Consider the following 27,764-nt stretch of genomic DNA (forward strand, 5'->3'; position numbering starts at 1 on the left):
TATGTCATTTCAACTTAAATTAGCCAACTTTAAACTGCCTTACAAATTAATTGAATCTTGTACAACTTATAAAAAAAGTTTTAAAATTGCTTAACTTATTTTTATGAGTTAGAACAATGTAAAAACACATGTCGTCATAACTTATTAATCGTTTAGTTTTTTACAGTGATAGATTTTATTGTGCTTATTTTTTTCCCACACTAAAAATATAACGTGAATAAATTAGATTCAAAACAAGAAATTACTAATAGATAGAAATATGGATGGATAGAGATAATTTCACAAGTCTAGTACAATTATGTGGTTTTGTTTCATTAATACAGTGTACATTTGTTTCTTGATTTATCCTGAAAGAAAGGAAGTGAAATGTGACAACATGCCCCACAGGTGACAGTTTAAAATAAATGGATAAAATCTGATCTAATCAAAATAATTTATTTATTTATCTAAAATATTTTGTCAAAAATACAATTATTAACTTTTTCATATAAAATAATGGCATTGTTTAATAATTAAAAATAAAGTAATTTTTTCTAATTTTTGAGTTTGACAACAAACCAAACTGCAGAACACAGCTATACAGCTATATTCAAAACATAATAATAATTAAAAATTTCTGAACATTGACTCAGTCTTTATTCACCTTTTCTCATGGTTTTTCAATAGCATTCATAAAAAGTATAGAATAGAATACCATAGTTCTTATAGGGGCACATTATAACGCAGTGTTACAACATGCCCCACCAGCGTAGCTGGAACTTAAACCCGAATGGTGTCTTCTGCTGGTTAGATCTATGGCAAGCCGTATTAACATTTAATCATCAAAACCTACTAGTCTCTATTTTCATGCTACTAGTACTTATTCATTAGATACTAGTACTTGTTCATTAGATACTAGTACTTATTCATTAGATACTAGTACTTATTCATTAGATACTAGTACTTGTTCATTAGATACTAGTACTTATTCATTAGATACTATACTTATTCATTAGATACTACCAATTAGATACTAGTACTTATTAATTAGCTACTATTACCAGATACTACCTATTTATTAGACACTAGTATCTTTTGTAATTGTTACTAGTAGGCTAACTATTCTTATCTTACTAGTCACAACTGCTTTTTTTACTTGTCTTATGTTATGACTAGTCAGAACGCCCACTGTAGAGTTCAATTAAAAATCTTATTAGTAAATATATTAAATATCAACAACTTAGACTCCTAATTAAAAATAAAACCACACTTACAAACAATACATTACAACCTTCTCAGCTCATAGAAGAACTTTTGAAAATTAATAACTTAAAAAAATTAACCTCCCAACTATATACTATGATTTCGAACCAAAACACAACAATAACACTCCCAACAACCAAATGGGAAACCGACCTGGCCATCTCTCCCAACCCTGAGTACTGGGAACAAATTTGTAGGAACACTTTTCTTATGACCAATAATACAAACCTGCAACTTATACAATATAAAGTCATTCACAGAACTCATATTACCCAAAGTAAAATGTTCAAAATGGGCCTACACAACACTCATATCTGTTCACAATGTTCTTTAGGTAGTACAGATGACTATTTGCACGCCATGTGGCATTGCAAACCAGTCTATTCTTTTTGGATTACAGTTACTGAGACGCTCACCACCATTATGAGCCACAGAATCCCATTATCCCCAATACTTTGTCTCATAGGCGACCTTTCCGAAATCCATATCTCACAAAAATATAGGAATCCGTTGCTCATCTCTTTAGCTGTCGCCAAGAAAGTAGTTCTCCAAAACTGGAAATCAAAGAAATCCTGCCACATCAATCTCTGGATAAATTTAATATCAGAATATATTTCAATTGAGAAACACAATGCGTACAGAATAAAGCAAATATCAGCCTATGAAGATATATGGTCCCCTTTTCTTACATTCTTGACATCTTGACATCTCTCAATATCGCACAAACATAACTATAAGCCGTGTATATAACCAGACACATACCTCACCCCTTCTGTTACTGCAGCTATCACTTCATACATACATATATGCATCTACACTCATGCATAACATGTTTTCAAACCCCCTTTCCCTCAAACACCTTAACCATGATCAACTAATATAGCCTACATTTCAGATCAATAGAAGGGGGGAGAGGCGGAGAGGGGAGGGAGAGGGGAGGAGAAGGGGAGGGAGAGGAGGAAGATGGAGGGAGGGAGGGGAGAGGGGGAGGGAAGGAAGAGGGGGAAGAAGGGAGGAGAAAAAAGGGAAGGAATAATAAGAATAAGAATAAGAATAATTTGCTCAAGATGTGTTCTCTGTTATTGTTTGTCTGTCACTTGTCCTATGTTACGTGTTACACCTTGAATATGGTGCTATAACCCCCCCTTCACTTATGTACCCAGGCTCACACTGCACAGGGTGAATAGTTATGCTATTCACAGTTACTGTGATAGTAATAGCAATAGTAATAGTTACTTGAATAGTTACTGTATACACATTTATTGTCTGTATTGTAATATATTGTGTATATATGCTCTTTTTCTGTTTTATTAAAAATAAAGTTGTCCTCCAAAGAGGGGGGGTGGTGGCGGGCGAAAAAAAAAAAAAAAAATCTTATTAGTAAAATAAAAAATCTTACTACATTTGGAATAAATACTAGTATCTAATAAATATCTACTAGTATCTATTGAATAAGTACTAGAAGCTAATTAATAAGCAGTATCTAATTAGTAGGTACTATCTAATGAATAAGTAGTATCTAATGAATAAGTGCTAGTATATTGAATAAGTACTAGTAGCTAATGAATAAGCACTAGTATCTATTTAATAGGTACTAGTATATGGCAAGCCGTTTTAGCTTAAATTGTACCCAGCCCTACTCGTCGTAATTGCATTTTTACTAGTAGGAATTCAATTGGAGAGCTCTACAATTCAATTCTTACTAGTAACAATTACAATTAGAGAGCTCTCTAATTCAATTTTTACTAGTACAATTACAATTGGAGAGCTCTCTAATTAAATTATTACTAGTAACAATTACAATTGCAGAGCTCTCTAATTCAATTCTTACTAGTAACAATTCCAATTAGAGAGCTCTCTAATTCAATTTTTACTAGTACAATTACAATTGGAGAGCTCTCTAATTAAATTATTACTAGTAACAATTACAATTGCAGAGCTCTCTAATTCAATTCTTACTAGTAACAATTCCAATTAGAGAGCTCTACAAATGAATTTTTACTAGTCATATGTCTCAATTGACTTCCATTCATTTTTAATTACAGAGCTCTCTAATTGAATTGTTAAGAATAACAATAGAGGGAATGCATTAACGTCACTTTCCCGCCGGAACACGCCCCCTCAGCCGGACTGAGTGGCAGAAGAGCAGCTGCGTGACTGGATTTAATAGGGGAAACTGCGAAAACGCAAGTAAAACAAACGATTATCAGTTTAAACTAAAGATTGGACTCAATATAGTGTTCCTTACAACTTACTAAAGATCCAGTGATCCATGGATATTGACATGCAGACAGGAATCGTGCTTCCTGACATTTATATGTGCCTGATTTTGACACCGGGGAAATACATACAGCAAATTTGCCTGTGAATGCTTTATATAAATACAATATCAGGTCTAAATCCAGGTTATCACTTATATCAATGTTATATATATCATCATATCGTCTAGACTTAAAACTTGTAAAAAAAAAATTCAGTGTTTATTTAAAAATGTCAAATTATACAGAATATACAGTGGTAAATATTTGATTGATGAGTTGTCACTGCAATATATAACAATACAATATATAGAGAATGATTTTACCACTAAATTCAGCATATTGACACAAAAATGATAACTGCAAATCCACCTTTCGCTGCCTGGAGTCCAGTTGTTTCTATGAATTGCAGCGATCTATTTGCTTCTCTGTTCTGTAGCTTTCGGCAGTCTGTAAAAATATACCTCAGATTTCTAGTCAAATGTAGTTGTACAGTCAATCGCAAATCTCGTTCCCGTTTTAGATGTGTTTTTTGTGTTTTTCACGGCATTCACGCTGAAAACCAATGCTGTTGCTCAGTCTTTTTGCCACTCAGTTCGCGTGGCCTCAATCACTCCAGGTGACGGTGACGTCACGCGCATTACCTCTATTAGAGAGCTCTAAAATTGAATTATTAGTAGTAAGAATTACAATTAGAGAGCTCTCTAATTGCATTCTTACTAGTAACAATTCAATTAGAGAGCTCTCTAACCCAATTTTTACTAGTAACAAATACAATTAGAGAGCTCTCTAATTCAATTCTTACTAGTAAAAAACGAATTAAAGATATGTATAATTGCAGAGCTTTGTAATTGAATTAGAGAGCTCTGCAATTACATTCTTACTAGTAACAACTGAATTAGAGAGCTCTCTAATTCAATTCTAACTAGTAAGAATGCAATTGCAGAGCTCTTTAATTCAATTCGAGAGCTCTCTATTGTAATTGTTACTAGTAAGAATTGAATTAGAGAGCTCTCTAATTGTAATTGTTACTAGTCATAATCAGTGCTCGAAGTGGGGCGGTACTCACCGGCACGCAGTACCGGCACTTCTACATTTTACTCTTAAGCGTACCTGCACTTTTTCTTGCGTACCGCTACTTCTCGCATGTAGTCGGTACTCGACCACTGACAGAAAAAGCGCCAGTGTCACGCCCGTGGATATACTTTGTTTGCAGTGCATATGCAGTGCGTATTTTTTCCGCACCCATGTTAACTGGTTCGAGCTTTCACACTGCACACGCATGCGGTCCGTCAATGCTCTCCTGGTGCTGTGCGTAGGCTATACAGCAGTGCAGAGATCGTTCCGAGTGTATTTTTGCTGTGCTGCACGCGGTGAATTAAAGTTTCAGCTCATGGTTCGTGGTCAAAACACAGATTGACATGAAAATATAATAATCTCCCCATAAATGCATTTAATTAAATAAAATAATTATTAAATCTAAATGTATTTTTGGACTTGCAGACTTGGAGGAGTTCCGTTTTCGCACGCACGTGCACACACGCACAACTTGTTTTAATAGGCTACATTTATGTTGTTAATAAATAACAAGTTTTGCTATAAGTTTTGTTTTTCACTGTAGAAATCTCAAATGTCATGATTTGCCAATGCAAGAGAGTAACGGCACCTTTCTTTTCCCACTTCAAGCACTGGTCATAATTGGTTTGGAGAGCTCTCTGATTTAATTCTTACTAGTAAGAATTAAATTAGAGAGCTCCGTAATTAAAAATGAATGGAAGTCAATGGAGTTTTATGACTAGTAAAAATTAATTTGTAGAGCTCTCTAATTAGAATTGTTACTAGTAAGAATTGAATTAGAGACCTCTGCAATTGTAATTCTTACTAGTAATAATTTAATTAGAGAGCTCTCTAATTGTATTTTTACTAGCAAGAATTGAATTAGAGAGCTCTCTAATTGTAATTGCTACTAGTAAGAATTGAATTGTAGAGCTCTCTAATTGAATTCCTACTAGTAAGAATTGCATTAAAGAGCTCTCTAATTGAATTAAAGAGCTCTGCAATTGGATTCTTACTAGTAAGAACTGAATTAGAGAGCTCTCTAAATCAGTTTTTACTAGTAATAATTGCATTAAAGAGCTCTCTAAATGTAATTGCTACTAGTAAGAATTGAATTGTAAAGCTCTCTATTTGAATTCTTACCAGTAAAAATGCAGTTACGATGAGTAAGGCTGGGTACAATTTAAGCTAAAACGGCTTGCCATACTACTAGTATCTAAAAAAATAAGTACAAGTGCCTAATGAATAACTACTAATATAGATGTAGGCTACTAGTCACAATTGGAATACATACTAGTCAGAACTGAATAGTTGATATCTGAATGACCGATCCCCATAGAAGTCAATGGCAAAAAATGTAGATACAAATTACATTTTTTGCCATTGACTTCTATTGGGATCTGTCATTCAGATATCAACTATTCAGTTCTGACTAGTATGTAGTTCTGACTAGTAACAAAAGAATAGTTCACTATTGAAATAAGTACTAGTATCTAATGAATAAGTACTAGTATCTAATAATAAGTACTAGTAACTAATGAATAAGTACTAGTATCTAATGAATAAGTACTAGTACCAATTTAATAGGCACTAGAATCGAATAAATAAGTACTAGGAACTAAAGAATAAGTACTAGTATCTAATAAATAAGGACTAGTATCTAATAAACAAGTACTATTATCTGTAAAAAGGTACTAGTACCTAAGAATAGTATCAGAAAAGGCACTACGTCCCCTTGGAATTATAAGGTTCTATCTGCGTTCTGAGCAGTTTTGAGATATTGAGCTTCAAAGTTTTTGCATTACATATAGGAAAATTTATATGGGGAACAAGTTTCTTTCAAACATGAAAATAACAGGGACCCTAAATGTATTCTAAATGTACAATATCAAAATCCTCTCAAATTTGTAAATGGGTTTTTTTGGAATGGGTCAAACGCAGATATAACCTTCTAATTCTAAAAAAACACTTTTCGCTTAGAATTATAAGGTTCTATCTGCCAAAACATTATTTGAACATTAAATATAAAATTAATGTTGTAACAATGTCTCAACATGTGTTAGAAAGTAAAATTGTATCCTTTCTATGACATTTATTTCATATTTTTTAGCACTTCCATGTATTTAGGACATTTCAAATTAAGCAAGGTAGGTCTAAATATTTTGTCCAGTGCAGAATCTTAATTTTCGTTACCAATTTGGTGGGTAATTAAACACATTATTGCAGAAATTGTTACTTTAATCTTTCTTTTGTTTAGACAGAAAGCAGCTACTGTAATACATCTGAGCAGGACTTTATTCCAGCTAAAGTGGGCCAGGTGAAATGGCTTTCTCTCTAGACATCAGTATGGCTGAAATAACATGCTAACGTTTATTGTTGTAATTAAGACCCCATCAATGAAATTGTTAACTATTTGACCTTTAAGGCTTAAAATTTTAAAAATTAAGACATTTTAAGACTTTAAAAACTACAATAAAATCGACATGCTTCAGCAAATTAATTCATAAAGTTAAATAATCATTGAAAAATGATTCACTGACTATATGATCACAAAAAATGTCAGACCATTTTTTTAATCACACACACACACACACACACACACACACACACACACACACACACACACACACACACACACACACACACACACACACACACACACACACACACACACACACACACACACACACACACTCTCTCTCACTCACACACACACAGTCACACACACACACACACACACACACACACACTTTCACACACACACCAACACACTTTCACACACACACACACACACACACACACACACACACACACACACACACACACACACACACACACACACACACACACACACTCGCACACACACACACACACACACACACACACACACACACACACACACACACACACACACACACACACACACACACACACACTCACTCGCACACACACACACACACTCGCACACACACACACACACACTCACACACACACACACACACACACACACTCACACACACACACACACACACACACACACACACTCACACACACACTCACACACACACACACACTTTCACACACTCACACACACACACACACACACACACTTTCACACACTCGCGCACACACACACACTTGTATGTTAAATGTTTTTTTTTTAAATATTCAATTTACTCACTGCATATTTGTATAATTCAGATAATAATAACTATAATAATAATAGTTATTAATAATAACCTCATTCATAATTAATAATAATAACCAATACACTATAAAGAAAATGGCCAAATTGAAGCCACTTCATAACACTACACAATTTAGTGAATATTTAATTTACTGTAAATGTATAGCATTCTGCCTTTATGGGGTTTCTTTTTGTCTTCAAGGAAAAAGCCGGCGACATGACATATAAAGTTGATTCTGATTGGTCCTCTTCTGTGCATTCGAAGTGCTGATTGGCTCACGCAGATAGAACCTTATAGAGCCAAGTTAGAGTTCGATTTTGTAGATAGAACTTTTTTGTTTTTTCAATAAAAAGTCCCACAATGTACACAACTTAAAAAAAAACACATCACATAATGTAAATAAGTTGTCACAGAATAAGAATATGTGAATAACTCAATTTTGACAAAAATGTCAGATAGAACCTTATAATTCCAAGGGGACGACTAGTACCTAAAGAATAAACACTAGCTAATGAATAAGTACTAGTACTTAATGGAATAGATATATATAAAAAAGTATAGGCCTAACTAGTAGCATGAAAATAGAGACTAGTAGGTTTAAATGATTAAATGTTAAAATGGCTTGCCGTATTAGATCAGCAATAAAGAACTCTCAACTGTTAAATAACAGATATAAGATCAGATTTGTCTCATAAAAAATGTTTAAAACAGAGATGAAAAATTAACTAAAGTAAGAAATTTACTTTTGCTATATGGTTAAATAAATGTTCAGTGATATCTTCCAAAGATTTTTTAATTGTTGGCGCATTTTTTTCTCTATATAGTGTTGATGGCAACTAGTAAATACATCAAGTTTCCTCATGCTGGCATGTGTGGAAAGTTTTAAAACATGTGTGTTACAGCTAGCCCTGCATAGGTTGTGCCCCGCTCAGCCCTATGTGCCAAAAATCTAATTTGACCAATTCATCCATTTAACACTCAGCAACCAGAATGTGTATAAAAATAGGTTCTTCATCTTGAGCAATTAAGAACATGAAGCTGAACCATTGACTCACCTTTGGGAAAGACACATCACATGACCATATTTGGTTCTACCAAAAGCACATTCCTTCACACATGCTCATAAAGAAAGCTACATTCTCTGAGTATAGGGAATAGTTTTGTGTCTAGGGACAGGAGGACAAGAGGCATGGAAAAACTACTGATGAAATAACTTGGAGCTATGTTTCATGTCATGTTTAATTCTCTCTGGTATGAGCTTTATCATCAAGGCCAAACATGGACAATGGCACAGACTGAATGTGAAAAGAAAGCCTGCAGAGAAGCATGTCAATAAAACCGGAAAAACACACACAATCAGGTAGCCTACTTCTGGTGAGTAATGTTAATGTACTTACCAACTATTTTACTAGAATTCAACATCTGTCTCTTTAGCAACTAACTGTAACGGAAGCGAGAGCTTAAAAGGACCATACAATGAAGTGTCAAAATAAAAATTCACAGTCCATAAAGATTTAAAACATTATGTCATGCTTTAATTAAGCTCACAGATGTTTTTACATGTCCTTGTTGTCATGCAAGCACTAAACAGTACAATACATTTTCAAATGTATTGCAATATCTCCTCTTTTACTTCATTTATCATTTATACACTTACACGTAAGTGTCTTAGGAATTTACACTTCATTCCCACAAACATAATGGCTTATATACAAATTCTGCTACGTAGTATATTGTGGAATAGCCTATTTTATTAGAACAGAATATTGACGATTTACAGAAACATTTTACTTTTAACTGCCTCCTAATAATGTCATGTGTCATGTTGTCATGTCAACTAACCCTCTCCTCTAGTAAATTTGAGAATGGAAAATTTTACTCGCAGTGCTCAAAAGGAAAGCCAACTCCATTTCCCAATGGAATGAGTTTGCTAAGTTTCATTGTAACCACAGGCATCCATCAAAGGAACGTTTGGGAAAGGAACAAACCAAAACCACATTTTGGAAGATTAAGTGCTTTTATGCAATATTCAAAAACTACATCTTCCTGCCCTGAGAAAACAAAACTAAGAGTATAAATGATGTTGTTAATTAAACATACACACAATATTCACTCACAGAATAATACCTTATTTTAATATGCAGAACATAATATTAATTTTAAGTTGTTGTTTTGGGTACTTTATTAGCATACAAATTTGTTTGAAAAGCAAAGGTGGACTTCATGTTGATGAATAGCCTACATATCTCATACATTTATTTATTTTTAAACAGAGATGAAAAATTAACTAAAGTAAGAAATGTACTTTTAATTATTGGCGCATTTTTTTCTCTATATAGTGTTGATGGCAACTAGTAAATACACCAAGTTTCCTCATGCTGACACAGACACACACACACACACACACACACACACACACGCACGCACACACGCACGCACGCACGCACGCACACACAATATTCCTTCAACATCCAAGAATAGGAGCAATAGTCTTAATGTGACATGACAAATTACAATAAATATAATATGCAAACCCACATTAATCAACTATAATCCACCAGTATACAGTAATTTGTTGTGTGGGCTGTTCTCACTTGACCTTCTCATTTGACCCTACTGTTAAATTGCAGCATTGTTTTATTCTGTTGTCAGGGAGTTCGAACAAACAGTCTGAAAATATTGAAATATTTTGTTTGTGGTCATTATGACTGATAACTGATAAACAATAGATGAAGAGTGGATGAAAGACATCAGATGTGGTTCAGGAAAACCAAGAGGAAACATCTGTGGGAGCATCTTGCTGTGAAGAGAGAACAGGAAGAGATCTTGAAAGTAAAACTCATGTCATCTGCTCACACTAATCATGACAATCACTATATCATGAAAGAAACATGAAATCACTATATCAGAGCTGTTGAGTATACATAATTTGAAACAAGACAAAATATGAACTTCATGAATAAATTGAAAATTCAATACAAACAATAAACTTGCGTCTACTCTGTATGTAACTCATAGCAAGATTCAGCTGGTATATTTATCTGTATTGCACAGATGACAGAAAAATCATATGAATATTGATCAGAAACTCACTTAACTTTTATGCAGTGTCCATGGAAAATAACAGCCATGCTGATTAAGTATCATGATTTATGTTAATTTAAAGAAACTTTTCTAGACTAGAAAGTGCTGATGTAATAAACAGAACAGGGAAATAAACAGGGAAATGTTGTTTCCAGATGTTCATAACATCATGACCTATTAATTCTGGACATTACCTTGTGCATCCATTACTTGCAGATATCTTGTTTCTCTATTTTCAAATTGTATAAATAGACATCTGGAAGGTCATCCAGTAGCCAAGAAGCTTATTTTTTATTTTTTCTATAGATATTATATAGTATTATTATAACCGTAGCCAGATGGGTTTAAACATGGAGAAGGATATGTGATCCTTTTGAGTTCTCCATTTTGATCATAAAGAGATGAGTAAGTGGAAAAAGATGAGTGGATGACAAAGAATGCTGTGTAAGTGGGACATGGGGTATTCCCTGACCCCTGAGGACTCGCGTCGTTCATCAAACTAGAGAAAGTGATGATTTGCAACCTCAACTGATGATGAGTTAATATATTCTGCAAAGAAAATGAAAGTTAATTCAGCAAGAAAACATTCAGGGGAAGAATGTTTCATTTTCTAGCAAGTAAAGATCACTGTATAAGCTTAAGTGTAGTTTACAAAAACAGTAATAGTTCATTATGCTTCATTAACATTAACTACTACAGTTCATATACTGAATTCATGTTTCTCCTGGATGTTTCAAAAAAAAAAAAAAAAAAAAAAAAAACAACCCTTTCTCTTGAAATCTTCGCTTGTCTGGTTTATGCTACTCCGAGCAATGTTTGAACTTTGTATTCTGAGCACTTCTTGCGTTGTTTTTGCCTCTCCACGATGACTCGCTTGGTTTAATCCTCAAATGTAAGTCGCTTTGGATAAAAGCGTCTGCTAAATGACTAAATGTAAATGTAAATGTTCTCAATCAAATCTTAATGATTAATTTTTGTTATACTGCATGTGTAACTATACCGGTACACAAATATTGATGTTATATAGTAAAATGGAGCAAAAGTATTGCAATTAATAGGAAAGAAATGTAAACTCCTAATATTACATTAGCTCTTCATTAAAAAAAATTAAGAATCAATGCACTGCGGTTACAAACAAGACTCCTGCTTATTTACTCTGCCATCACTGAACTACTTAAAACAAGTGACCAACCACAAATTCCCAGTTATTTGATATATACTGTATATATGATTCACAACAAGATTTATTTCTGAACAATGACTGCATTTGAACCACAAGGCTCTGGCTAAATAGATAAGGCACAGGATATGACCAATGAGGAGAGAGTGTTGCATTAGACAAAAACATGTCCTGTGTTTCAGCCTTGAGCTCCAAGAGTCACAACAAATTTATACATCCAGGTCTACCAATATAGCTTGATCTTAGAGAGTGAGGAAAGAGCTTCAAGGGCAAACAGGAAAGTTGAACCATCAAATAGGACATGACTTGAACAACACTTTTAACATTTACATGAAATTACGTGTTTCTCATGATGGGTGTTGTTGATAGGAAGGGTGGAATTTTTTGAAGACCAGACAGTGACAATGAGTATTTTGCAATAGATATGCTTGATGTTTTACTCAATGCCCCAACGATGTTTAAATAGGATGAGGAGGAAATCTTAACTTAAATCTTAATCTGAATTTAGACTGTTTAGTTTTGAAAAAGCCGATTTTATTTAATTTGACATTTAACTATACTGTAAAACTCAGTTGCTAACAAGAGGCATTTTGTTCAAGGTTACATAACTGAAGGCATAACATGGCAAAACAATCACATCTGGCAAACTCAAAGACATCAAAAGATAAACATCTGACTCCCACTGCCAAGAGGGTGTACACAAAAGAAAATAATTAGTCTACAGATTTGTGAAATGATTCAGAGGCTGAGAGGCTTGAAAGTCTTGAAGGCCACAGCTTGTGTTAACAGGTTTTGTAGCTGTGGTGCCAAAGGAGAAGAAGCTGTGGTTGCAGTCAGAGTACAAACTGTGGTTAGAATCTTCTCCTCATCTGCACGTACATCCACAGCCACATTAAATGGTACTTAAATAAGATTGCAACTTTCCATACTGGATTTTTGACTTCAAATCTTTACATTTTTAAAAGTATTTCCCATATCTGTGACTCTAAAACAAATAATTCCAACTTCATATTTTGTGAATGTTACTTCTGAAGTACAGTACACTGTCCAAAAAGGGTCAGTAAATAATACTTTTACTCAGCAAGTATGCTGAAAATTCAGCTCCATCACAGTAATAAATTAAGTTTCTAAGAATATTACAATAGAAAATATATATTTTTTATTGTGATATTTCACAATAGTACTATTTTTAATGTGTTTTTGGTCAAATAAATGCACCCTTAGTGAGCATAAGACTTCAAAAACATTTTAAAATCTTACCGACCCCAAACTTTGGAATGGTAGTCAAATCTCATTTCACGCACACAATGATCTAACACAAATGTGCACAGATCCAGACACTTACATAACTTAAACCTGTCTTTACCTGAAAAACAACCTTGCAGAGACACATATCTACAACACACCACCTCCCTGATATCAAAGCAAAAAAATCAGACAGACATTGTGCCCTAGACATTTCATGAACATATCTATGGCATTAACAAAACAGAAAGCATGCAGCATGTGTGTGCATGTGTATGTGTATGAGCATCTATGACTCAGTGACAACAGGAGCTGGTGAATCACACGTGTATGCAGTATTGTGCTGCTGTTTGTATTGCTCTTATCTCTTCTTACCTTGATACAGTGTGTTTCCCCACAGTCACTGTCTGAGATGGTTCAGGACGCGTTCATCAGTCTGGAGAAGAAAATAACATTAAGGAGTTAAAAATATCCCACCGTACACTCATGCTGAATTTTGACATGCTATTTAACTTGGAGTGTTGCTTAAATTGAATCATACGGATTTATGGGTACAAAAATGTGAGTTTAACACTAAACTTTTTCCCTTTGTAAGTCATTACTCACTTTACTTTTAAAATACTTGCCTTTATATGGAGGCTTTTTCTCACAGAAAACTGTGAAGAGAAAGTTTGGGCTTTATGTACACTGTAAAAAATTATTTTATAAATAAGTTATGACAACAACACATGCTTTTACATTGTTTGAACTCATCAAAATAAGTTAAGACATTTTCAACTTATGTTATACAAGATTCAGCTAATTATTACGTCAGTTTAATGCAATTTAAGTTGAAATGACTTAAAATCTAAGTTGATTGCAAAAAAAAAAAAAGAATTTTATGAAGCAGGGATGCAATTAAATTGATTGAAATTGATGGTGAAGACTTTTACATTGTTACAAAAAAATTCTGTTCATCAAAAAATCCTGAAAAAAGTATCAGGATATCCACAAAAATATTCCACAGTAAAACTCTTTTCAACATTGATAACAATAAGAAATATTTTTTTAAATGTTGCACCAAATCATCATATTTGAATGACTTCTGAAGGATCACGTGACACTGAAGACTGGAGTAATTATGCTGTAAACTCAGCTTTGCCATCACAGGAATTAATTACATTTTAAAACATATTTGTCACAAAGATGATATGATACAATAAACATGCACAGAAACAGACAGAGGGTGTAACAGTGGGTGCGTGAAACAAAGGTAAACACACACAACGTGCAAACATCGACCAACCACTGAGGGTGCACAGGGAGGAACTTAAATGATGGTGATGAACTGAGGGATGAGCAGCTGATGATGATGATTAGTGTCCATAGAAACAGATGAGTAGGGGGAAACGAAGACAAAGAACACTTGTGACTGATGAATACAAACTAAAAGTCCATGAAAGTGAAACTAATGACAAACGGGTCCAGATATCCCGACAATATTAAAATAGAAAACATTTATGCATTATTGACGCTTTTGTCTAAAGGGACTTATATTCAATACTTACATGGAATTCCCTGAAAATCTAACCCACAACCTTGACATTGCACTCTACTGTTTAGGCTACAGGAACATTTAGCCATAACGTAACATTCAGCAAAACGCATATTTGTATTTCTGTGCTGAGAGTACAAGACCCTATTCAATCAGCTGAAATGCTTACTCATATTTTCCCAGTGCTCAAGGAGGTGAGTCTGTAAAACCACAATGATTCACATGTTCTTGATGTGTTTTCAAGACAGAGTGGAAAAAGAGGGGTCCTTAAGATGCCAAAAACACCTAGAAGACATGCTGTTCTACAAAAGCCAAACTGAGAGAAGTAAAACATTGAGTTGCTTTTACAACACCCACACAAACAAACCCTGGCACAAGGTCATAAGTAACAGTTCATAACAATCAACCCTTTTTTAGCTCTATCAATCAGAAGCATGTGAAAACATTTGTCCAAAAACAAATCTAAACCAAGTCAATCTAAGCAAGCTCTGTTTTGGGAATCCTAAACTTTCTGCGGAGTAAGGTCTATCCTCACTCTCACCCCGCTTTCTCATTTCTATAGTATAAACAAGGAATGACTTCACCACTGTTCATTCCTTAATCAAAATCAGGTAATCTACTGAAATACCTTTGTGACGGCCTTAAAATACATAATAATGGCAATATACAACAGATAGAACTAAGATCAGTTATCAGATGTCATTAAAATGGTACTTTTAATGCCATTAAATCTTAACAGTAATGATTTAGAAACCTGATTTTTCACTTGTCATCTCCCTCATCTGCATCAGGTGTATTTGTCTTTTTCTCTATTTTCATACGCAAATCGTAATGACGTCTGAGTCTGATTTCAAGAATCCAGTTTATATTTGACTCATTATAAAAACTTACAATTTTTATTGTATCATACCGATTAATTTACTGCCTGCATTTTAGATGACATTGCGGTGCCTATAATATTAATCTCTGAAATTGTGAAACTGAATTCTGTGTTAGACAGCAGGCTCCACCAAGTCAGTTGGAAACACCCACACACATTTGTTCTTCTGTGTTTGAATCACTGTTCTTTCTCTGTCCAAGATCATTTGGCTCTGGTCACCTTCCACTGTCTTCCAGCTCACAGAAGAAGAAAAAAACAATACCGGCCTGCCTTGGCAGTATGTCTATTCAGCTTTCAATCATCACCGCCCACGTTTTGGTGAACCTAAATAAACTGTCCATAATACAATCACTCTTGATCTGTATTATAATGTGAAATATCTGCTTCTTGGACTGTAAAGTACTAGTCACATCCTATACTGTGTGTGTGTGTGTGTGTGTGTGTGTGTGTGTGTGTGTGTGTGTGTGTGTGTGTGTGTGTGTGTGTGTGTGTGTGTGTGTGTGTGTGTGTGTGTGGTGTGTGTGGTGTGTGTGGTGTGTGGTGTGTGGTGTGTGTGTGTGTGTGTGTGTGTGTGTGTGTGTGTCTACAGGCCTATATGAATTCAAGATTTTCGCATTAAAGGACTGTAAAGCTGTTTTTTAATCTTATTTAATACTAATTTTATCGTGCATTACAATTAAAGTGATTTTTGTGCATAACAAATAAATAATTTAATAAAATATATTATAGTTAAAAATAGTCAAGTGGGAATGTAAAATATATCCCAGAATGATGCATAGATATTTAAGTCATGACTCTACACTGCACCTCTGGGAAATTGTGGTACATAGGATATTACATCACTTGGAAAAACATGGCTTTAAGTGAGAAAAAAAAAAAACAGTAGAGCGGAATAGTACCGAACAGAAGAGCAAAAACATCTGGAAGCAGTCTACACATATGAGGATTAAGCCTAAAGGAATTATCTTTCAAAAAGAGAAATTAAATCTGAGAGTTGTTTTAAAATTACCATTTTAAAATGACAGTACATGTGAACAGTTTTTAAAAAGCATTGACTAAACTGTTTTTAAAGAATTAATACATTGAACAAAATTATAAACGCAACATTTTTGTTTTTGCCCTCATTTTTCATGAGCTGAACTCAAAGATCTAAGACTTTTTCTATGTACCCAAAAGGCCTATTTCTCTCAAATATTGTTCAGAAATCTGTCTAAATCTGTGTTAGCGAACACTTCTCCTTTGCCGAGATAATCCATCCACCTATCATATCAAGATGCTGATTAGACAGTATGATTATTACACAGGTGTGCCTTAGGCTGGCCCCAATAAAAAGGCCACTCTAAAATGTGCAGTTTTACTGTATTGGAGAGGTCGAAAACCAGTCATTATCTGGTGTGACCACCATTTGCCTCACGCAGTGCAACACATCTCCTTCGCATAGAGTTGATCAGGTTGTTGATTGTGGCCAGTGGAATGTTGGTCCACTCCTCTTCAATGGCTGTGCGAAGTTGCTCGATATTGGCAGGACCTGGAACACGCTGCCGTATACGCTGATCCAGAGCATCCCAAACATGCTCAATGGGTGACATGTATGAGCCATGCAAGTGACTATGCTGGCCATGCAAGAACTGGGATGTTTTCAGCTTCCAGGAATTGTGTAAAGATCCTTGCAACATGGGGCCGTGCATTATCATGCTGCAACATGAGGTGATGGTCGTGGATGAATAGCACAACAATGAGCCTCAGGATCTCGTCACGTTATCTCAGTTCATTCAAAGTGCCATCAATAAAATGCACCTGTGTTCGTTGCTCATAACATACGCCTGCCCATACCATAACCCCACCGCCACCATGGGCCACTCGATCCACAACTTTGACATCAGCAAACCGCTCACCCACATGACGCCATACACACTGTCTGCCATCTGCCCTGTACAGTGAAAACGGGGATTCATCCTTGAAGAGAACACCTCTCCAAAGTGCCAGACGCCATTGAATGTGAGAATTTGCCCACTCATGTCGGTTACGATGACGAACTGCAGTCAGGTCGAGACTTCGATGAAGACGACGAGCATGCAGATGAGCTTCCCTGAGACTGTTTCTGACAGTTTCTGCAGAAATTCTTTGTTTATGCAAACCGATTGTAATGCAAACCGAGCTGTCCGGGTGGCTGGTCTCATACGAATTTGGAGGTGAAGATGATGGATGTGGAGGTCCTGGGCTGGTTTGGTTACACGTGGTCTGCGGTTATGAGGCCGGTTGGATGTACTGCCAAATTCTCTGAAACGCCTTTGGAGACGGCTTATGGTAGAGAAATGAACATTCAATTCATGGGCAACAGCTCTGGTGGACATTCCTATAGTCAGCATGCCAATTGCATGCTCCCTCAAAACTTGTGACATCTGTAGCATTGTGCTGTGTAATAAAACTCCACATTTTAGAGTGGCCTTTTATTGTGGCCAGCCTAAGGCACACCTGTGCAATAATCATGCTGTCTAATCAGCATCTTGATATGCCACACCTGTAAGACTGGAAAACTGGAAGATCATTTGAACTCACTCCCGTGCACTATCAAGATGGAGGCCTCACCCCCCTCATCCTAATCTATATTTCTTTCCATCGACCCCCACTCCCTCCCACTCGTGGTGAGATCTCCCGAACTCACACAAGAATCTAAATGGTTTAATGTGAATGATTATCATCGAGTTTTATACATGTTTGGTATTATTTGGAATGTCTCAGTGCGACTGGTACAAATGTCTCATTCCCAAAGAAGTAAATCAAAAGCTAATAAAGTTCTGAAGAGTTTGGAAATATCTTACACACAGAAGGGGGTGTCTTTGAGTTAACACCTTCCGACCATTTGTCTGAATGCAAATGTCTCACTGCTAGCAAATGGTTACTTGCAGGTAAATTTCCACTGTGAACCATGTTTAGATTTGAAATGAGGTCTGGGTATATAATGAAACGCAACGAGAGCTCGGGGCTCTTTTCTGTATCCAGATCGGCCCGTGAGGTCGAGAGCCGAGTCTCTCGGCCTCATGTATTTCTTGTCGGGTAAACATTTTCCTCTTTGTTCTAGAGCATTTGATGTTTTGCATTGATTATCTTTGAATTGATTATGAAATTGTAATGATACATTTACCTGACATATTAAATTTGTGATATTTGATTATTCTAATTGACTTTGACCTTATTTTCATTCAAGAGTTTAAAAGAATAGTAAAATTTCGCTCACATTTAATGATGCACAGATATTATTAAAGCCTTTTCATTTATGGATTCAGATGAAATAACTAGTAAATACATATCAAAAAATGTATTGAATTTAACCAAAAATACTTTGCCGCGAGAAAAGACAGTAACACGCAGAGCCCTTTCATGCTGGTCGGATGCCGGACTTTGGGCCGATCGAGCACGACCTTACAGAGGTGGATGGATTATTTCGGCAAAGGATAAGTGCTCACTAACACAGATTTAGACAGATTTGTGAACAATATTTGGGAGAAATAGGCCTTTTGTGTACATAAAAAGTCTTAGATTTGTCTTTGAGTCTTTGAATTCAGCTCATGAAAAATGGGGGAAAAAACAAAAGTGTTGCGTTTATAATTTTGTTCAGTGTAACAAGACAACCTATGAGTTACCATAAAATGGCTTTTGTCATTATTAAACCCCTGCTGGAAAAAGCCCAGCTAAAAAAAAAAAACCTGGCTGGTATTAGCTCTTACATTTAATCATTTAGCAGACACTTTTATCCAAAGTGACTATGAGGAGGGCAATAGAAGCAATCAAACCAACAATAGGGCAACAATAAGTGCTGTAACTAGTCCCAGTTAGTCTAGCTAAGTACATGTAGCAAGTTTTTTTTAAATAAATAAAAAATGAATAGACACAGAATAGTAAGTGTAAGTATTAAAGGGTCACTCCACCCATTTGCATTAAGATTTCCATTGTTAGAAATCCAGTCATACTATTGAATGGTCGTGCAACACTCTTTCATTTTCCCCTGAGACGAGAGAAATCCTCTATTTACCTTTTTCACTTCCTCCTACAATGACGCAAAAATCGTCATTTTATGTCATTGTAGGAGGAAGTGTAAAAGGGGTGAATTTCTGTGAAGACTACAAGCACTACTTCCCACCCTTTCAAACCCGCCCATAGGGGGTTGGACCTAATGCACTAACAGAACTATCAGATCAGTGCCAGTGCGTTTGATTTCACCGGGAGAAACTTTTTGAAAATATGGACGAAGGTACTGAATACACAGGCGGATGCATTATGGAGGATCTGGATTTTGACAAAATGTTCGTGGCTACCTTTATGAGCCACAGTATAGCGACGAGCAGCTGAGGGCTATGGAGGAACCGGAGGCGGCTGAAGCTGCTGCCACCACAGCCGATGCAGATGATCTGCCTGCCGCTGACGAGGAGACCGCAATGGCTCGAGCTGGGGCAGATTGGTGGTGCCTGTGCTCTCACTGTGCGCCAATGGACACAGAACAAGAGTGTGTCTGCTGCCGAGAATTCTAGCGGTGCTACGGAATCGGAGGATGACACGGACGTGTGTGTTGTTGGTCATCTGAGTTTCGCACCCCATATGGATAGCGGCGTCCTGGAGACCTACTTTAGAATATCTAAGTTCAACTGGCAACGTCAGCCAAAGCCTACAGGGTCAAATGGTCGTCTTTCTGTAAAGTAAGTTTATTTTCATTTTGTGAACACGCTAACGAGGCAGGTTCATTGCACAAATATCTTACAGTTAAACTAGCTACTGTAGTGGGAGTGGTCTGCGGAGCTGAGCATTGCAATGCACTATGGGGATTGTTGTCTACAATCCACAAGCACTATAAAGTCATTTTCTGCCTTTTATCGGCCAAGAAGGTCCCAAATTAGAAATGTATGATACTATTCTACTACATATATGACCCACTTTCAATACATATTCATGTCTCCACCGGTGGAATGACCCTTTAATGGGTCAAGTGTTGACGAAAAAGATGTGATTGTGAATACATGTAGGGTTTAAGGCGTGTTACTGGGTTTAACATATAAGTTATCAGGCTAATCGTGTTTTTGTATGCTATGCTAGTGCTTAAGCTAACTAATACAGACATTAATGGTCAATATAACGTAGTTCAAACAGCATTTATCATAACATGATTTTGTAGGAATTGTAATCAGGCGCTAGAGAGAGTACCTATTAAAAGTAATTTGAGCAAATGGGATGGGTTTCCTGATATGTCACCACACCAGTCCTACACTTCTGGGGGCCCTAAATCACCAAAAATTCTCTAAATGTACTAACTTTAAACTAATAGACATTATTTTTAAAGTACTTGACGGACTCACAGGAAAGCTGGCATAACGGAACAGGAATGTGTTTATTTCTTATAAACCATACGCAAGAACATTTTGATTATTGATGTATACTGACACCAACTTTACATTTACATTACATTTAATCATGGGGCATTTCTAACCAAACACAATTGAATATTGAAACCGGTGATGTGGACTGGAGTATTGTTATATATATATAAAGTATCTCACGAAAGTGAGTACACCCCTCACATTTACGCAAACATTTTAGTATATCTTCTCAAGGGACAATACTATAGAAATGAAACTGGAATATATTTTAGAGTAGTCAATGTGCTGCTTGTATAGCAGTATATATTTACTGTCCTCTGAAAATAACTCAACATACAGCCATTGTTGTCAAAATAACTGGCAACAAAAGTGAGCACCTTTTAGTGATAATAACTGTGCGTCGTTTAACCATGCAAAGGCACATGTCCTATCATCATTTTCATGTTTTTGTCTGCTTGACAGGACCATACAAATTTGTGTATCTTTTATAGTTTTGTAGTTTCGTCTTATCATTGAGCGATGGTTCGTGTGTTGTTTTCTTCCTAATTCCTGCCTGAGTTCTGTGCGTCAATGATTAAAAGTGTTTATTCACCTTGTATATACTGCTGTTGTTGCTGCCGATCAATATTAGTCTCTGAGTTGTTTATATGTAAGATAAAGTGATGCACGGAAACCCCGCTCTCCGCACAAGAAAATGTTTGTATAATCGGAAGCGTTTAAACAGAACACGTTTATTTGGAATAGTGTTATGCTATGCCATTGTGGCATAATTTCCGCCAAATAGAAATGTTAGTTTGGTTATGTGTATGATGAATCTGTCAAATGTACAATTAATGTATATTGACCTATGCATATGCATGTGTATTTGGTTCATGAAGCTAACAAGTTTAAGGATGCACATTATTTATGTATATTGTGTTACAGTGTTTTGTACAGCTTTACATCTATGTTATCTGATCATTTACATGTGGAAATGTTATGTTATGTTATTCTAGACTCACTTAATTTACGTAATTTATTTTTTCTTTCCTTTGTTTAGACCACACATATACACACGCACATAAGTTACCATCCATTCCAATGTAACCAGTGAATTTGATGGACATTAAAGTAATTTAAATGGATTTTCTGTCTCCGTGTCCTTACCGACACACCATGGCGATGACCAAGTCTACCTAAGAACCAGTCCACCTTCATTACAAAATTGGTCCTTTGAGCCGCAGCCAGGTCATTACCATGGCAACCCCAGAGTCGGCGAAGTCAGAGTCTGCCCCTGCCTCATCCCGACGTCCACAAAGAGCAATTCAGAGGCCTATTTACCTAGATGACTACGTGGTTGACTATGCAGATATTCAGATATTCTATTCAGAGTCTGAGCGATGCCAAGAACTGTGTACCCAGTTACAACATCTCAGTTTAGAGCTGAGGCTGTACCCTTTACTCCCCATCCCTCATCATCATACTGGGTTCCAACAGTAGAAGGCCCAACCTTCCCAGATTTCATTAAAGACAGAGCCCAGTATGTGGAACTTATTGCTCTGGACAACCTGCTTCATCCACAATTATCAGAGCATTATAAGTACTCAATCCCCCTTAAGCATGTGAAGGTGCCTAATGGTCACAGACTGGTGTTAGCACATGCAGAGTCAGTCATGCCTTACACTAACGCCCTGCAAGCCCTGGACAGAAGGTATGGTCGTCCCTACCAGTTCGTACTGAAGGAAATAGAGACTTTGGAGAGCCTGTCGCCTATCCGTGCCGGCTACGAGCCGGCATTCGATGACTTTTCCCTCAGAGTCCAAGCAATAGTCGGCATGCTCAAAGCCCTAAAGGGGGACGGGATTGAAGAACTGCACAGTGGGTCAAATGTGAAACGTCTTCTGAATCGTCTTCCTCGTTCACAACAAACTCAATTCAGGAGGCATCATCTCAAGAGAAACTTGAAACCAGACTTGAGAAACTTGAAACCAGAATGGACCAAGTTCTCCCTTCTCGAGTTTGCAGATTGGCTGCAGCTAGAAGCTAACTGCATGGAATTTGACCCAACTGATGAGATAAGAGCCACAAAACAAGATCAAAGGGTAGCAATTCGGAGACAAAGCAAACATACGACCATACTTCATGGCGTGGAGCAAAGACAAGTCATAGAAACAATAACCAAGCCCAAGGCAGTTCCTCTTAAAGTACCCACCAAGCCCAAAGCCATCTGTCCATCGTGCAGTGCAGAACATTACCTTGGCCAATGTACCACATTCATAGCATTAACCAAAGCAGTGGCGGACGAAGTACACATACCATGTACTTGAGTTAAAGTAAAGATACTCAAGGTAAAATATTACTCAAGTAAAAGTAGAAGTGCTGCCTTTAAACATTCACTTGAGTAAAAGTACAAAAGTATTTGCCTTCAAATGTACTTAAGTATCCAAGTACTATGATTTTTTTTATGGCTATAATGTCCTATTATAATTTGTCACAAAACTCTTGCTTAACTCAGTCTACGTGAAGACTAATGTCACTCTTGGCACACCAATCTATTAACAAAATGACATTAATTAGTCAGATATATTTGTATTGAATACATTTTTTGTGTTTAATTTTGGAGGGAAGGGGACTGTGCCCTGTCACCGATTCCCAAGGCCAAGGGTCAATAACCACACTCCGGAGGAGCCGACACCAAAGACACCAATCAGTCGAGGCAACAGATAATATCAAATCTCTTCTTTTTAGAGCAGAGCATGAGTTTTTGAGTCGTAACGTTGGCACAGCCATGCACTCCCTTTCCTTGCAGGACGGCGGAGACGAAACACCGCCTCGGAGGACCAGGTCTCTCCCGTCCACCGGAGGACAACAGGTGGGTAACAGTAGCAAGCTTAGCTTAGCTTAGCTTAGCTCCTCAAACAGTAACAGATCGAACGCAGCAGCCAGCAGACTGTCCTTCAGGGTAGTGGTTCACAGGATCTCTCAGCTCGTAGAGTGGAAGCACATCGAACGCAGCAGTCAGCAGACTGTCCTTCAGGGTAATGGTTCACAGGATCTCTCAGCTCGTAGAGCGGCAGCAGATCGGATGCGGCAGTCAACAGACTCTCCTTCAGAGCAATGGTTCACAGAATCTCTCAGCCCGTAGAGCGGCATCAGATCGAACGCAACAGTCAGCAGACTCTCCTTCAGGTTAATGGTTCACAGGATCTCTCAGCTTGTAGAGCGGCAGCAGATCGGACGCGGCAGTCAGCAGACTCTCCTTCGGAGCAATGGTTCACAGGATCTCTCAGCCCGTGGAGCGGCAGCAGATCGGACGCGGCAGGCAGCAGACTCTCCTTCGGAGCAATGGTTCACAGGATCTCTCAGCTCGTTCTCAGGACAGACAGTGAGGGCGCAGTGCCGGATGGCAGAATCTCTCTGTTCACAGAACAGCAATGGTGAGTACAGAATCCAGCATTTAACAACTGAGTCTTCTCTTACCACAGGACAGCAATAGCAGGATGCAGCGGTGGACGGCAGAATCTCTCTGTTCACAGAACAGCAATGGTGAGTACAGAATCCAGCAGTTCATAACTGAGTCTTCTCTTACCACAGGACAGCAATAGCAGAATGCGGCGGCGGATGGCGGAATCTCTCTGTTCACAGAACAGCAATGGTGAGTACAGATTCCAGCAGTTAATAACCGAGTCTTCTCTTACCACAGGATAGCAATAGCAGAATGCAGATCTTCCCAACAAAACACAGAGCTAAACTTCTCCTTCCTCCAATATAACATCAGGTGGATGGAACCTGGACACAACTTTACAGTCAACGGATCAGATTAGATTTTTGATACTCCACTGGTTCGGCTTCCCCAAACAAAGATCATAGAATGATGGTAATGATTTGGTCTCCCACACTCGTGTATGCATCAATACTATAACTCTTTACACATGCTCACTTCACACTTTCAGACACTTTAATGCCACATCACCTCTCGTGAACTCAACATACAGCCATTGTTGTCAAAATAACTGGCAACAAAAGTGAGCACCTTTTAGTGATAATAACTGTGCGTCGTTTAACCATGCAAAGGCACATGTCCTATCATCATTTTCATGTTTTTGTCTGCTTGACAGGACCATACAAATTTGTGTATCTTTTATAGTTTTGTAGTTTCGTCTTATCATTGAGCGATGGTTCGTGTGTTGTTTTCTTCCTAATTCCCGCCAGAACAACAGGCCTTGACTCCATCTCCCTTTCGTATGTTGATACAAAAAAGTGTACTTAACTTCTCTCCTTAGTAACAGCATGGATCCTCAACGCTGCCCTTAATCACTCGGTTCTCTCAATTCCATATGTCGGGCACTCACCCGTCTTCAATGTGTAAACATCCTCACACTTGTATGCACTGCGGTTGCTGCTTTCTGCTGTCTGCTGACAAAAGCGCCCAGGGAACCCAACGTGGGAACCACACGTGGAAACCCAAGCACCAAGAAAGAAAACACACACCCACCCCACCTCCTTATCTCTTCAAACTTCGCATTATATGTGCCTCTTCCCGCATGTGCTCACCGATAACGGCGTTCTTCTTCTTCTTCTTGTAAGATTCCGGCAGTGTAGACGCTGCTGAGCGTATTACTGCCCTCAACAGGTCAAAGTTTGAACTAAATTCTTACATACAGTCCTGTGTCATGCAAGAATTGAAGAACTGCCTTGGAGATCAGTTTATGCCTGTCACTGTGTCCAAACAAAGATAAAACAGAAAAAGCCTTAAAGGGGTCATATAATGGTACATGCACTTTTTCAAGTTGATTGTACTGAAATTGTGTTGGCAGTGCATGTACACAACCATCATATAATGATAAAATTCTATCCAGTGTTTTTTTTTAATCTCCTTATATGTTCTCCCCTGCCTCAAATTGAGCCGTTCGATTTTGTGACGTCACTAAATCGGACGCCCCTCCCATGATTGTTGATTGACAGCAGCGTTTCAACAGATCCCTGCCCTGAGCGAGCTGTCAGTCATCATAGTCCGCCATTGTTGATACGCTGGAGAAGAATGGCGTCAAAGCGATTGTGGTGTTCTGTTCTTGGGTGTAATAACGAACAAAGCAGTAATTTTGATGTTGCTAAATCCGAACCGCTGAAGACACAGTGGCTGAGTTTTGTTTTCGAAGGGAATATTCCCCACGAGCAACGTCAATTCTTTCATGTTTGTGCGATTCGCAAATCTTTTCTCACCAGACTGCTTTATTAACGAAGGAAGTAACTTATAAAGCTGATTTTGATAAGAAGCTGCTCCTGAAAAAAGAATCGTTACCAACTATTCATGTCTCCCTGCTGAACCTCCAGAAAAAGTAAGTGTAAAATTGTATAAACCTTTATATTAATCTTTGCAAATCATTCCACGATGAATTGTGGCTAAGGTTTACACCCAGGGTACATACGGTATGTTTTCTATGTACGACGTTCTCAATATGATTCATAATCCCACATTTATAATGAACAACGCGTTATGGTTATTGTGTTATTACAAACTGAGTAACTTACGTATAACTTACATCAGTAAACACATAACGTTAGCGTTCGTACATCTCACTAAGTTATTCTAACGTTACCCTGCCAGTACACAAAGATAGATCAAAGTGACAATATAATAACCAACCATTCAGAAACGTCATGTTCGAGCCTTAATTGTCGAACTTCTTCGGGCCGTCATCTTGTTCCGACTCCGGTTCAAACTGATACGGTTGCACAGATGTGTCCTCCTCAGAGACTCCCGCTGCCATTTTTTTCCTATACCCTCAACTGTTGTCAAGGAAACATTCCACGTGCGTTGTGGTCATAACGCTGTTATGAACGCCCGCAGAACAGAGGGGCGGAGTGAGCGAAGCTCATTATCATTTAAAGACATATGCACTGTAATGGCGTGCTGAAAACGAAGCTGTTTTTGACCAGGTAAAATTAGTGTTTTCTTACAAAACTAACGAAAATTTTTAATTAAATTATATTACAAACTTTTCATTTAGACCCTAAAGAATCAAATTAACTTGTATGAAAATGGCATTATATGACCCCTTTAACTCCAAGTCCTGACAGTTTAATAAAGAGTACATTTCTTTCTGCCCTATACTTTTTGCATTCCAGGAAAACATGCCCTACTGTCTCAAGACTCCCACATTCACATAAGCCAGAGACATGCTTCCCTACAATGCACAAATAATGATTTAACCCGCAGTGCCCCAACCTCAATCTGCACATTTTAACTGAGTCCCTGCGGGACAAAATATTACATGAACATATTTTCCTAACTTCAGGTTGTATAGAAAGTAGTGTCTACCCCTAATTACCTTTTCCCACCCTCTCTGCCATTCTTTAATTAAGCCCTCTTTAATTTTTTCTTTCAATTCCACTCTCCCTAATAATACATGGACATCTACTTCTCTTCCTAAGCTCTCCTTTGCAATGTTATCCACCCGTTCATTCCCCCTCACCCCAGCATGCCCGGGAACCCAGCAAAAACTTATGTTGCAAGTAAACCTAGTTCTAAAAACCACATTCAAGATGTCATTGACAATGTCAGGACGAGCTTTAGATTTTCCTACTTTTAAATTTTCTAGAGCACCGATAACGGCCTGATTAGTGTCCACAGCTGGCGATCGTCAACACTGGCGGCCATGACATCCCACCGGAACCGTCCCGGTGTTACACCGGAAGCTGCTCCACCGTGCAACAAGTTCCGGTTTTAAGGTTCCTATTTGTCTCAC

The 27,764-nt window shown here is 37.4% G+C and overlaps 1 long non-coding RNA gene across 1 annotated transcript; it reads right to left on the reverse strand.

Annotated features, from left to right (window-relative positions):
* Window positions 1-9,257: 9,257 nt before the first annotated feature.
* Window positions 9,258-27,704, reverse strand: LOC143737206 (uncharacterized). The gene is made up of 3 exons (XR_013203638.1): window positions 27,603-27,704; window positions 13,629-13,689; window positions 9,258-10,544 (listed from the first exon to the last, which is right to left on the reverse strand). It is a non-coding gene; the product is annotated as an uncharacterized LOC143737206 (long non-coding RNA).
* Between the last annotated feature and the right edge of the window lie 60 nt (window positions 27,705-27,764).

The sequence above is a fragment of the Siphateles boraxobius genome, unplaced genomic scaffold (assembly GCF_051911475.1).
Source record: "Siphateles boraxobius isolate OS27281-9 unplaced genomic scaffold, OSU_SipBor_1 130, whole genome shotgun sequence".
Lineage (NCBI taxonomy): Eukaryota > Metazoa > Chordata > Actinopteri > Cypriniformes > Leuciscidae > Siphateles > Siphateles boraxobius.